This window comes from Doryrhamphus excisus, linkage group LG16 (genome assembly GCF_037039965.1).
Source record: "Doryrhamphus excisus strain RoL-2023G ecotype Guam linkage group LG16, RoL_Dexc_Guam_v1.1, whole genome shotgun sequence".
Lineage (NCBI taxonomy): Eukaryota > Metazoa > Chordata > Actinopteri > Syngnathiformes > Syngnathidae > Doryrhamphus > Doryrhamphus excisus.
Genome location: NC_136372.1, coordinates 15,689,162 through 15,701,216, shown reverse-complemented (window position 1 = coordinate 15,701,216; position 12,055 = coordinate 15,689,162).

Sequence of the window (12,055 nt, the reverse complement as noted above, 5' to 3'; positions counted from 1 at the left end):
AGCGTGTGGGAGGTTTCCACTTCATTCCACATCAGAAAACTACAATTTGAAGGAGTTGAAAAAAAAAGTTGGGAAAAAAACCAAGGCTAACCCCTTACGTTTTTTCCAAAAATCGACACCTGAAAAAAATTGTCTTTTTTTGCATTTATGGGTCCTTCCGGGACCCCCGATGAGCGTGTGGGAGGTTTCCACTTCATTCCACATCAGAAAACTACAATTTGAAGGAGTTGAAAAAAAAAGTTGGGAAAAAAAAACCAAGGCTAACCCCTTACGTTTTTTCCAAAAATCGACACCTGAAAAAAATTGTCTTTTTTTGCATTTATGGGTCCTTCCGGGACCCCCGATGAGCGTGTGGGAGGTTTCCACTTCATTCCACATCAGAAAACTGCAATTTAAAGGAGTTGAAAAAAAAAGTTGGGAAAAAAAAAAACAAAGGCTAACCCCTTACGTTTTTTCCAAAAATCGACACCTGAAAATTTTTTTCTTTTTTTGCATTTATGGGTCCTTCCGGGACCCCCGATGAGCGTGTGGGAGGTTTCCACTTCATTCCACATCAGAAAACTACAATTTGAAGGAGTTGAAAAAAAAAGTTGGGAAAAAAAAACAAAGGCTAACCCCTTACGTTTTTTCCAAAAATCAACACCTGAAAAAAATTGTCTTTTTTTGCATTTATGGGTCCTTCCGGGACCCCCGATGAGCGTGTGGGAGGTTTCCACTTCATTCCACATCAGAAAACTACAATTTGAAGGAGTTGAAAAAAAAAGTTGGGAAAAAAAAACCAAGGCTAACCCCTTACGTTTTTTCCAAAAATCGACACCTGAAAAAAATTGTCTTTTTTTGCATTTATGGGTCCTTCCGGGACCCCCGATGAGCGTGTGGGAGGTTTCCACTTCATTCCACATCAGAAAACTGCAATTTAAAGGAGTTGAAAAAAAAAGTTGGGAAAAAAAAAACAAAGGCTAACCCCTTACGTTTTTTCCAAAAATCGACACCTGAAAATTGTTTTCTTTTTTTGCATTTATGGGTCCTTCCGGGACCCCCGATGAGCGTGTGGGAGGTTTCCACTTCATTCCACATCAGAAAACTACAATTTGAAGGAGTTGAAAAAAAAAGTTGGAAAAAAAAACCCAAGGCTAACCCCTTACGTTTTTTCCAAAAATCGACACCTGAAATTTCTTTTCTTTTTTTGCATTTATGGGTCCTTCCGGGACCCCTGATGAGCGTGTGGGAGGTTTCCACTTCATTCCACATCAGAAAACTACAATTTGAAGGAGTTGAAAAAAAAAGTTGGGAAAAAAAAACAAAGGCTAACCCCTTACGTTTTTTCCAAAAATCGACACCTGAAAAAAATGGTCTTTTTTTGCATTTATGGGTCCTTCCGGGACCCCCGATGAGCGTGTGGGAGGTTTCCACTTCATTCCACATCAGAAAACTACAATTTGAAGGAGTTGAAAAAAAAAGTTGGGAAAAAAAACCAAGGCTAACCCCTTACGTTTTTTCCAAAAATCGACACCTGAAAAAAATTGTCTTTTTTTGCATTTATGGGTCCTTCCGGGACCCCCGATGAGCGTGTGGGAGGTTTCCACTTCATTCCACATCAGAAAACTGCAATTTAAAGGAGTTGAAAAAAAAAGTTGGGAAAAAAAAACAAAGGCTAACCCCTTACGTTTTTTCCAAAAATCGACACCTGAAAATTTTTTTCTTTTTTTGCATTTATGGGTCCTTCCGGGACCCCCGATGAGCGTGTGGGAGGTTTCCACTTCATTCCACATCAGAAAACTACAATTTGAAGGAGTTGAAAAAAAAAGTTGGAAAAAAAAACCCAAGGCTAACCCCTTACGTTTTTTCCAAAAATCGACACCTGAAATTTCTTTTCTTTTTTTGCATTTATGGGTCCTTCCGGGACCCCCGATGAGCGTGTGGGAGGTTTCCACTTCATTCCACATCAGAAAACTACAATTTGAAGGAGTTGAAAAAAAAAGTTGGAAAAAAAACCCCAAGGCTAACCCCTTACGTTTTTTCCAAAAATCGACACCTGAAATTTCTTTTCTTTTTTTGCATTTATGGGTCCTTCCGGGACCCCTGATGAGCGTGTGGGAGGTTTCCACTTCATTCCACATCAGAAAACTACAATTTGAAGGAGTTGAAAAAAAAGTTGGGAAAAAAAAACCAAGGCTAACCCCTTACGTTTTTTCCAAAAATCGACACCTGAAAAAAATGGTCTTTTTTTGCATTTATGGGTCCTTCCGGGACCCCCGATGAGCGTGTGGGAGGTTTCCACTTCATTCCACATCAGAAAACTACAATTTGAAGGAGTTGAAAAAAAAAAGTTGGGAAAAAAAACCAAGGCTAACCCCTTACGTTTTTTCCAAAAATCGACACCTGAAAAAAATTGTCTTTTTTTGCATTTATGGGTCCTTCCGGGACCCCCGATGAGCGTGTGGGAGGTTTCCACTTCATTCCACATCAGAAAACTACAATTTGAAGGAGTTGAAAAAAAAAGTTGGGAAAAAAAAACCAAGGCTAACCCCTTACGTTTTTTCCAAAAATCGACACCTGAAAAAAATTGTCTTTTTTTGCATTTATGGGTCCTTCCGGGACCCCCGATGAGCGTGTGGGAGGTTTCCACTTCATTCCACATCAGAAAACTGCAATTTAAAGGAGTTGAAAAAAAAAGTTGGGAAAAAAAAAACAAAGGCTAACCCCTTACGTTTTTTCCAAAAATCGACACCTGAAAATTTTTTTCTTTTTTTGCATTTATGGGTCCTTCCGGGACCCCCGATGAGCGTGTGGGAGGTTTCCACTTCATTCCACATCAGAAAACTACAATTTGAAGGAGTTGAAAAAAAAAGTTGGAAAAAAAAACCCAAGGCTAACCCCTTACGTTTTTTCCAAAAATCGACACCTGAAATTTCTTTTCTTTTTTTGCATTTATGGGTCCTTCCGGGACCCCCGATGAGCGTGTGGGAGGTTTCCACTTCATTCCACATCAGAAAACTACAATTTGAAGGAGTTGAAAAAAAAAGTTGGAAAAAAAACCCCAAGGCTAACCCCTTACGTTTTTTCCAAAAATCGACACCTGAAATTTCTTTTCTTTTTTTGCATTTATGGGTCCTTCCGGGACCCCTGATGAGCGTGTGGGAGGTTTCCACTTCATTCCACATCAGAAAACTACAATTTGAAGGAGTTGAAAAAAAAGTTGGGAAAAAAAAACCAAGGCTAACCCCTTACGTTTTTTCCAAAAATCGACACCTGAAAAAAATGGTCTTTTTTTGCATTTATGGGTCCTTCCGGGACCCCCGATGAGCGTGTGGGAGGTTTCCACTTCATTCCACATCAGAAAACTACAATTTGAAGGAGTTGAAAAAAAAAAGTTGGGAAAAAAAACCAAGGCTAACCCCTTACGTTTTTTCCAAAAATCGACACCTGAAAAAAATTGTCTTTTTTTGCATTTATGGGTCCTTCCGGGACCCCCGATGAGCGTGTGGGAGGTTTCCACTTCATTCCACATCAGAAAACTGCAATTTAAAGGAGTTGAAAAAAAAAGTTGGGAAAAAAAAAACAAAGGCTAACCCCTTACGTTTTTTCCAAAAATCGACACCTGAAAATTTTTTTCTTTTTTTGCATTTATGGGTCCTTCCGGGACCCCCGATGAGCGTGTGGGAGGTTTCCACTTCATTCCACATCAGAAAACTACAATTTGAAGGAGTTGAAAAAAAAAGTTGGGAAAAAAAAACAAAGGCTAACCCCTTACGTTTTTTCCAAAAATCGACACCTGAAAAAAATGGTCTTTTTTTGCATTTATGGGTCCTTCCGGGACCCCCGATGAGCGTGTGGGAGGTTTCCACTTCATTCCACATCAGAAAACTACAATTTGAAGGAGTTGAAAAAAAAAGTTGGGAAAAAAAAACCAAGGCTAACCCCTTACGTTTTTTCCAAAAATCGACACCTGAAAAAAATTGTCTTTTTTTGCATTTATGGGTCCTTCCGGGACCCCCGATGAGCGTGTGGGAGGTTTCCACTTCATTCCACATCAGAAAACTACAATTTAAAGGAGTTGAAAAAAAAGTTGGGAAAAAAAAACCAAGGCTAACCCCTTACGTTTTTTCCAAAAATCGACACCTGAAAAAAATGGCCTTTTTTTGCATTTATGGGTCCTTCCGGGACCCCCGATGAGCGTGTGGGAGGTTTCCACTTCATTCCACATCAGAAAACTACAATTTAAAGGAGTTGAAAAAAAAAAGTTGGGAAAAAAAACCAAGGCTAACCCCTTACGTTTTTTCCAAAAATCGACACCTGAAAATTTTTTTCTTTTTTTGCATTTATGGGTCCTTCCGGGACCACCAATGAACCTGTGGGAGGTTTCCACTTCATTCCACATCAGAAAACTACAATTTAAAGGAGTTGAAAAAAAAGTTGGGAAAAAAAAACAAAGGCTAACCCCTTACGTTTTTTCCAAAAATCGACACCTGAAAAAAATTGTCTTTTTTTGCATTTATGGGTCCTTCCGGGACCCCCGATGAGCATGTGGGAGGTTTCCACTTCATTCCACATCAGAAAACTACAATTTGAAGGAGTTGAAAAAAAAAGTTGGAAAAAAAAACCCAAGGCTAACCCCTTACGTTTTTTCCAAAAATCGGCACCTGAAATTTCTTTTCTTTTTTTGCATTTATGGGTCCTTCCGGGACCCCCGATGAGCGTGTGGGAGGTTTCCACTTCATTCCACATCAGAAAACTACAATTTGAAGGAGTTGAAAAAAAAAGTTGGGAAAAAAAAACAAAGGCTAACCCCTTACGTTTTTTCCAAAAATCGACACCTGAAAAAAATTGTCTTTTTTTGCATTTATGGGTCCTTCCGGGAGCCCCGATGAGCGTGTGGGAGGTTTCCACTTCATTCCACATCAGAAAACTACAATTTGAAGGAGTTGAAAAAAAAAGTTGGGAAAAAAAAACAAAGGCTAACCCCTTACGTTTTTTCCAAAAATCGACACCTGAAAAAAATTGTCTTTTTTTGCATTTATGGGTCCTTCCGGGACCCCCGATGAGCGTGTGGGAGGTTTCCACTTCATTCCACATCAGAAAACTACAATTTGAAGGAGTTGAAAAAAAAGTTGGAAAAAAAAAACCAAGGCTAACCCCTTACGTTTTTTCCAAAAATCGACACCTGAAAAAAATGGTCTTTTTTTGCATTTATGGGTCCTTCCGGGACCCCCGATGAGGGTGTGGGAGGTTTCCACTTCATTCCACATCAGAAAACTACAATTTAAAGGAGTTGAAAAAAAAGTTGGGAAAAAAAAACCAAGGCTAACCCCTTACGTTTTTTCCAAAAATCGACACCTGAAAAAAATGGCCTTTTTTTGCATTTATGGGTCCTTCCGGGACCCCCGATGAGCGTGTGGGAGGTTTCCACTTCATTCCACATCAGAAAACTACAATTTGAAGGAGTTGAAAAAAAAAAGTTGGGAAAAAAAACCAAGGCTAACCCCTTACGTTTTTTCCAAAAATCGACACCTGAAAATTTTTTTCTTTTTTTGCATTTATGGGTCCTTCCGGGACCACCAATGAACCTGTGGGAGGTTTCCACTTCATTCCACATCAGAAAACTACAATTTAAAGGAGTTGAAAAAAAAGTTGGGAAAAAAAAACAAAGGCTAACCCCTTACGTTTTTTCCAAAAATCGACACCTGAAAAAAATTGTCTTTTTTTGCATTTATGGGTCCTTCCGGGACCCCCGATGAGCGTGTGGGAGGTTTCCACTTCATTCCACATCAGAAAACTACAATTTGAAGGAGTTGAAAAAAAAAGTTGGAAAAAAAAACCCAAGGCTAACCCCTTACGTTTTTTCCAAAAATCGGCACCTGAAATTTCTTTTCTTTTTTTGCATTTATGGGTCCTTCCGGGACCCCCGATGAGCGTGTGGGATGTTTCCACTTCATTCCACATCAGAAAACTGCAATTTAAAGGAGTTGAAAAAAAAAGTTGGGAAAAAAAAAACAAAGGCTAACCCCTTACGTTTTTTCCAAAAATCGACACCTGAAAATAATTGTATTTTTTTGCATTTATGGGTTCTTCCGGGACCCCCAATGAGCGTGTGGGAGGTTTCCACTTCATTCCACATCAGAAAACTACAATTTGAAGGAGTTGAAAAAAAAAGTTGGGAAAAAAAACCAAGGCTAACCCCTTACGTTTTTTCCAAAAATCGACACCTGAAAAAAATTTTCTTTTTTTGCATTTATGGGTCCTTCCGGGACCCCCGATGAGCGTGTGGGAGGTTTCCACTTCATTCCACATCAGAAAACTACAATTTGAAGGAGTTGAAAAAAAGTTGGGAAAAAAAACCAAGGCTAACCCCTTACGTTTTTTCCAAAAATCGACACCTGAAAAAAATTGTCTTTTTTTGCATTTATGGGTCCTTCCGGGACCCCTGATGAGGGTGTGGGAGGTTTCCACTTCATTCCACATCAGAAAACTGCAATTTAAAGGAGTTGAAAAAAAAGTTGGGAAAAAAAACCCAAGGCTAACCCCTTACGTTTTTTCCAAAAATCAACACCTCAAAAATTTTTTCTTTTTCTGCTTTTCTCGGTCCTTCTGGGACCCCCGATGAGCGTGTGGGAGGTTTCCACTTCATTCCACATCAGAAAACTACAATTTGAAGGAGTTGAAAAAAAAAGTTGGGAAAAAAAACCAAGGCTAACCCCTTACGTTTTTTCCAAAAATCGACACCTGAAAAAAATTTTCTTTTTTTGCATTTATGGGTCCTTCCGGGACCCCCGATGAGCGTGTGGGAGGTTTCCACTTCATTCCACATCAGAAAACTACAATTTGAAGGAGTTGAAAAAAAGTTGGGAAAAAAAACCAAGGCTAACCCCTTACGTTTTTTCCAAAAATCGACACCTGAAAAAAATTGTCTTTTTTTGCATTTATGGGTCCTTCCGGGACCCCTGATGAGGGTGTGGGAGGTTTCCACTTCATTCCACATCAGAAAACTGCAATTTAAAGGAGTTGAAAAAAAAGTTGGGAAAAAAAACCCAAGGCTAACCCCTTACGTTTTTTCCAAAAATCAACACCTCAAAAATTTTTTCTTTTTCTGCTTTTCTCGGTCCTTCTGGGACCCCCGATGAGCGTGTGGGAGGTTTCCACTTCATTCCACATCAGAAAACTACAATTTGAAGGAGTTGAAAAAAAAAGTTGGGAAAAAAACCAAGGCTAACCCCTTACGTTTTTTCCAAAAATCGACACCTGAAAAAAATTTTCTTTTTTTGCATTTATGGGTCCTTCCGGGACCCCCGATGAGCATGTGGGAGGTTTCCACTTCATTCCACATCAGAAAACTACTATTTAAAGGACTTGAAAAAAAAGTTGGGAAAAAAACCCCAAGGCTAACTCCTTACGTTTTTTCCAAAAACGACACCTGAAAAAAATTTTCCTTTTTTGCATTTATGGGTCCTTCCGGGACCCCCGATGAGCGTGTGGGAGGTTTCCACTTCATTCCACATCAGAAAACTACAATTTGAAGGAGTTGAAAAAAAGTTGGGAAAAAAAAACCAAGGCTAACCCCTTACGTTTTTTCCAAAAATCGACACCTGAAAAAAATTGTCTTTTTTTGCATTTATGGGTCCTTCCGGGACCCCTGATGAGGGTGTGGGAGGTTTCCACTTCATTCCACATCAGAAAACTACAATTTGAAGGAGTTGAAAAAAAAAGTTGGAAAAAAAAACCCAAGGCTAACCCCTTACGTTTTTTCCAAAAATCGACACCTGAAATTTCTTTTCTTTTTTTGCATTTATGGGTCCTTCCGGGACCCCCGATGAGCGTGTGGGAGGTTTCCACTTCATTCCACATCAGAAAACTACAATTTGAAGGAGTTGAAAAAAAAAGTTGGAAAAAAAACCCCAAGGCTAACCCCTTACGTTTTTTCCAAAAATCGACACCTGAAATTTCTTTTCTTTTTTTGCATTTATGGGTCCTTCCGGGACCCCTGATGAGCGTGTGGGAGGTTTCCACTTCATTCCACATCAGAAAACTACAATTTGAAGGAGTTGAAAAAAAAAAGTTGGGAAAAAAAACCAAGGCTAACCCCTTACGTTTTTTCCAAAAATCGACACCTGAAAAAAATTGTCTTTTTTTGCATTTATGGGTCCTTCCGGGACCCCCGATGAGCGTGTGGGAGGTTTCCACTTCATTCCACATCAGAAAACTACAATTTGAAGGAGTTGAAAAAAAAAGTTGGGAAAAAAAAACCAAGGCTAACCCCTTACGTTTTTTCCAAAAATCGACACCTGAAAAAAATTGTCTTTTTTTGCATTTATGGGTCCTTCCGGGACCCCCGATGAGCGTGTGGGAGGTTTCCACTTCATTCCACATCAGAAAACTGCAATTTAAAGGAGTTGAAAAAAAAAGTTGGGAAAAAAAAAACAAAGGCTAACCCCTTACGTTTTTTCCAAAAATCGACACCTGAAAATTTTTTTCTTTTTTTGCATTTATGGGTCCTTCCGGGACCCCCGATGAGCGTGTGGGAGGTTTCCACTTCATTCCACATCAGAAAACTACAATTTGAAGGAGTTGAAAAAAAAAGTTGGAAAAAAAAACCCAAGGCTAACCCCTTACGTTTTTTCCAAAAATCGACACCTGAAATTTCTTTTCTTTTTTTGCATTTATGGGTCCTTCCGGGACCCCCGATGAGCGTGTGGGAGGTTTCCACTTCATTCCACATCAGAAAACTACAATTTGAAGGAGTTGAAAAAAAAAGTTGGAAAAAAAACCCCAAGGCTAACCCCTTACGTTTTTTCCAAAAATCGACACCTGAAATTTCTTTTCTTTTTTTGCATTTATGGGTCCTTCCGGGACCCCTGATGAGCGTGTGGGAGGTTTCCACTTCATTCCACATCAGAAAACTACAATTTGAAGGAGTTGAAAAAAAAGTTGGGAAAAAAAAACCAAGGCTAACCCCTTACGTTTTTTCCAAAAATCGACACCTGAAAAAAATGGTCTTTTTTTGCATTTATGGGTCCTTCCGGGACCCCCGATGAGCGTGTGGGAGGTTTCCACTTCATTCCACATCAGAAAACTACAATTTGAAGGAGTTGAAAAAAAAAAGTTGGGAAAAAAAACCAAGGCTAACCCCTTACGTTTTTTCCAAAAATCGACACCTGAAAAAAATTGTCTTTTTTTGCATTTATGGGTCCTTCCGGGACCCCCGATGAGCGTGTGGGAGGTTTCCACTTCATTCCACATCAGAAAACTGCAATTTAAAGGAGTTGAAAAAAAAAGTTGGGAAAAAAAAAACAAAGGCTAACCCCTTACGTTTTTTCCAAAAATCGACACCTGAAAATTTTTTTCTTTTTTTGCATTTATGGGTCCTTCCGGGACCCCCGATGAGCGTGTGGGAGGTTTCCACTTCATTCCACATCAGAAAACTACAATTTGAAGGAGTTGAAAAAAAAAGTTGGGAAAAAAAAACAAAGGCTAACCCCTTACGTTTTTTCCAAAAATCGACACCTGAAAAAAATGGTCTTTTTTTGCATTTATGGGTCCTTCCGGGACCCCCGATGAGCGTGTGGGAGGTTTCCACTTCATTCCACATCAGAAAACTACAATTTGAAGGAGTTGAAAAAAAAAGTTGGGAAAAAAAAACCAAGGCTAACCCCTTACGTTTTTTCCAAAAATCGACACCTGAAAAAAATTGTCTTTTTTTGCATTTATGGGTCCTTCCGGGACCCCCGATGAGCGTGTGGGAGGTTTCCACTTCATTCCACATCAGAAAACTACAATTTAAAGGAGTTGAAAAAAAAGTTGGGAAAAAAAAACCAAGGCTAACCCCTTACGTTTTTTCCAAAAATCGACACCTGAAAAAAATGGCCTTTTTTTGCATTTATGGGTCCTTCCGGGACCCCCGATGAGCGTGTGGGAGGTTTCCACTTCATTCCACATCAGAAAACTACAATTTAAAGGAGTTGAAAAAAAAAAGTTGGGAAAAAAAACCAAGGCTAACCCCTTACGTTTTTTCCAAAAATCGACACCTGAAAATTTTTTTCTTTTTTTGCATTTATGGGTCCTTCCGGGACCACCAATGAACCTGTGGGAGGTTTCCACTTCATTCCACATCAGAAAACTACAATTTAAAGGAGTTGAAAAAAAAGTTGGGAAAAAAAAACAAAGGCTAACCCCTTACGTTTTTTCCAAAAATCGACACCTGAAAAAAATTGTCTTTTTTTGCATTTATGGGTCCTTCCGGGACCCCCGATGAGCATGTGGGAGGTTTCCACTTCATTCCACATCAGAAAACTACAATTTGAAGGAGTTGAAAAAAAAAGTTGGAAAAAAAAACCCAAGGCTAACCCCTTACGTTTTTTCCAAAAATCGGCACCTGAAATTTCTTTTCTTTTTTTGCATTTATGGGTCCTTCCGGGACCCCCGATGAGCGTGTGGGAGGTTTCCACTTCATTCCACATCAGAAAACTACAATTTGAAGGAGTTGAAAAAAAAAGTTGGGAAAAAAAAACAAAGGCTAACCCCTTACGTTTTTTCCAAAAATCGACACCTGAAAAAAATTGTCTTTTTTTGCATTTATGGGTCCTTCCGGGAGCCCCGATGAGCGTGTGGGAGGTTTCCACTTCATTCCACATCAGAAAACTACAATTTGAAGGAGTTGAAAAAAAAAGTTGGGAAAAAAAAACAAAGGCTAACCCCTTACGTTTTTTCCAAAAATCGACACCTGAAAAAAATTGTCTTTTTTTGCATTTATGGGTCCTTCCGGGACCCCCGATGAGCGTGTGGGAGGTTTCCACTTCATTCCACATCAGAAAACTACAATTTGAAGGAGTTGAAAAAAAAGTTGGAAAAAAAAAACCAAGGCTAACCCCTTACGTTTTTTCCAAAAATCGACACCTGAAAAAAATGGTCTTTTTTTGCATTTATGGGTCCTTCCGGGACCCCCGATGAGGGTGTGGGAGGTTTCCACTTCATTCCACATCAGAAAACTACAATTTAAAGGAGTTGAAAAAAAAGTTGGGAAAAAAAAACCAAGGCTAACCCCTTACGTTTTTTCCAAAAATCGACACCTGAAAAAAATGGCCTTTTTTTGCATTTATGGGTCCTTCCGGGACCCCCGATGAGCGTGTGGGAGGTTTCCACTTCATTCCACATCAGAAAACTACAATTTGAAGGAGTTGAAAAAAAAAAGTTGGGAAAAAAAACCAAGGCTAACCCCTTACGTTTTTTCCAAAAATCGACACCTGAAAATTTTTTTCTTTTTTTGCATTTATGGGTCCTTCCGGGACCACCAATGAACCTGTGGGAGGTTTCCACTTCATTCCACATCAGAAAACTACAATTTAAAGGAGTTGAAAAAAAAGTTGGGAAAAAAAAACAAAGGCTAACCCCTTACGTTTTTTCCAAAAATCGACACCTGAAAAAAATTGTCTTTTTTTGCATTTATGGGTCCTTCCGGGACCCCCGATGAGCGTGTGGGAGGTTTCCACTTCATTCCACATCAGAAAACTACAATTTGAAGGAGTTGAAAAAAAAAGTTGGAAAAAAAAACCCAAGGCTAACCCCTTACGTTTTTTCCAAAAATCGGCACCTGAAATTTCTTTTCTTTTTTTGCATTTATGGGTCCTTCCGGGACCCCCGATGAGCGTGTGGGATGTTTCCACTTCATTCCACATCAGAAAACTGCAATTTAAAGGAGTTGAAAAAAAAAGTTGGGAAAAAAAAAACAAAGGCTAACCCCTTACGTTTTTTCCAAAAATCGACACCTGAAAATAATTGTATTTTTTTGCATTTATGGGTTCTTCCGGGACCCCCAATGAGCGTGTGGGAGGTTTCCACTTCATTCCACATCAGAAAACTACAATTTGAAGGAGTTGAAAAAAAAAGTTGGGAAAAAAAACCAAGGCTAACCCCTTACGTTTTTTCCAAAAATCGACACCTGAAAAAAATTTTCTTTTTTTGCATTTATGGGTCCTTCCGGGACCCCCGATGAGCGTGTGGGAGGTTTCCACTTCATTCCACATCAGAAAACTACAATTTGAAGGAGTTGAAAAAAAGTTGGGAA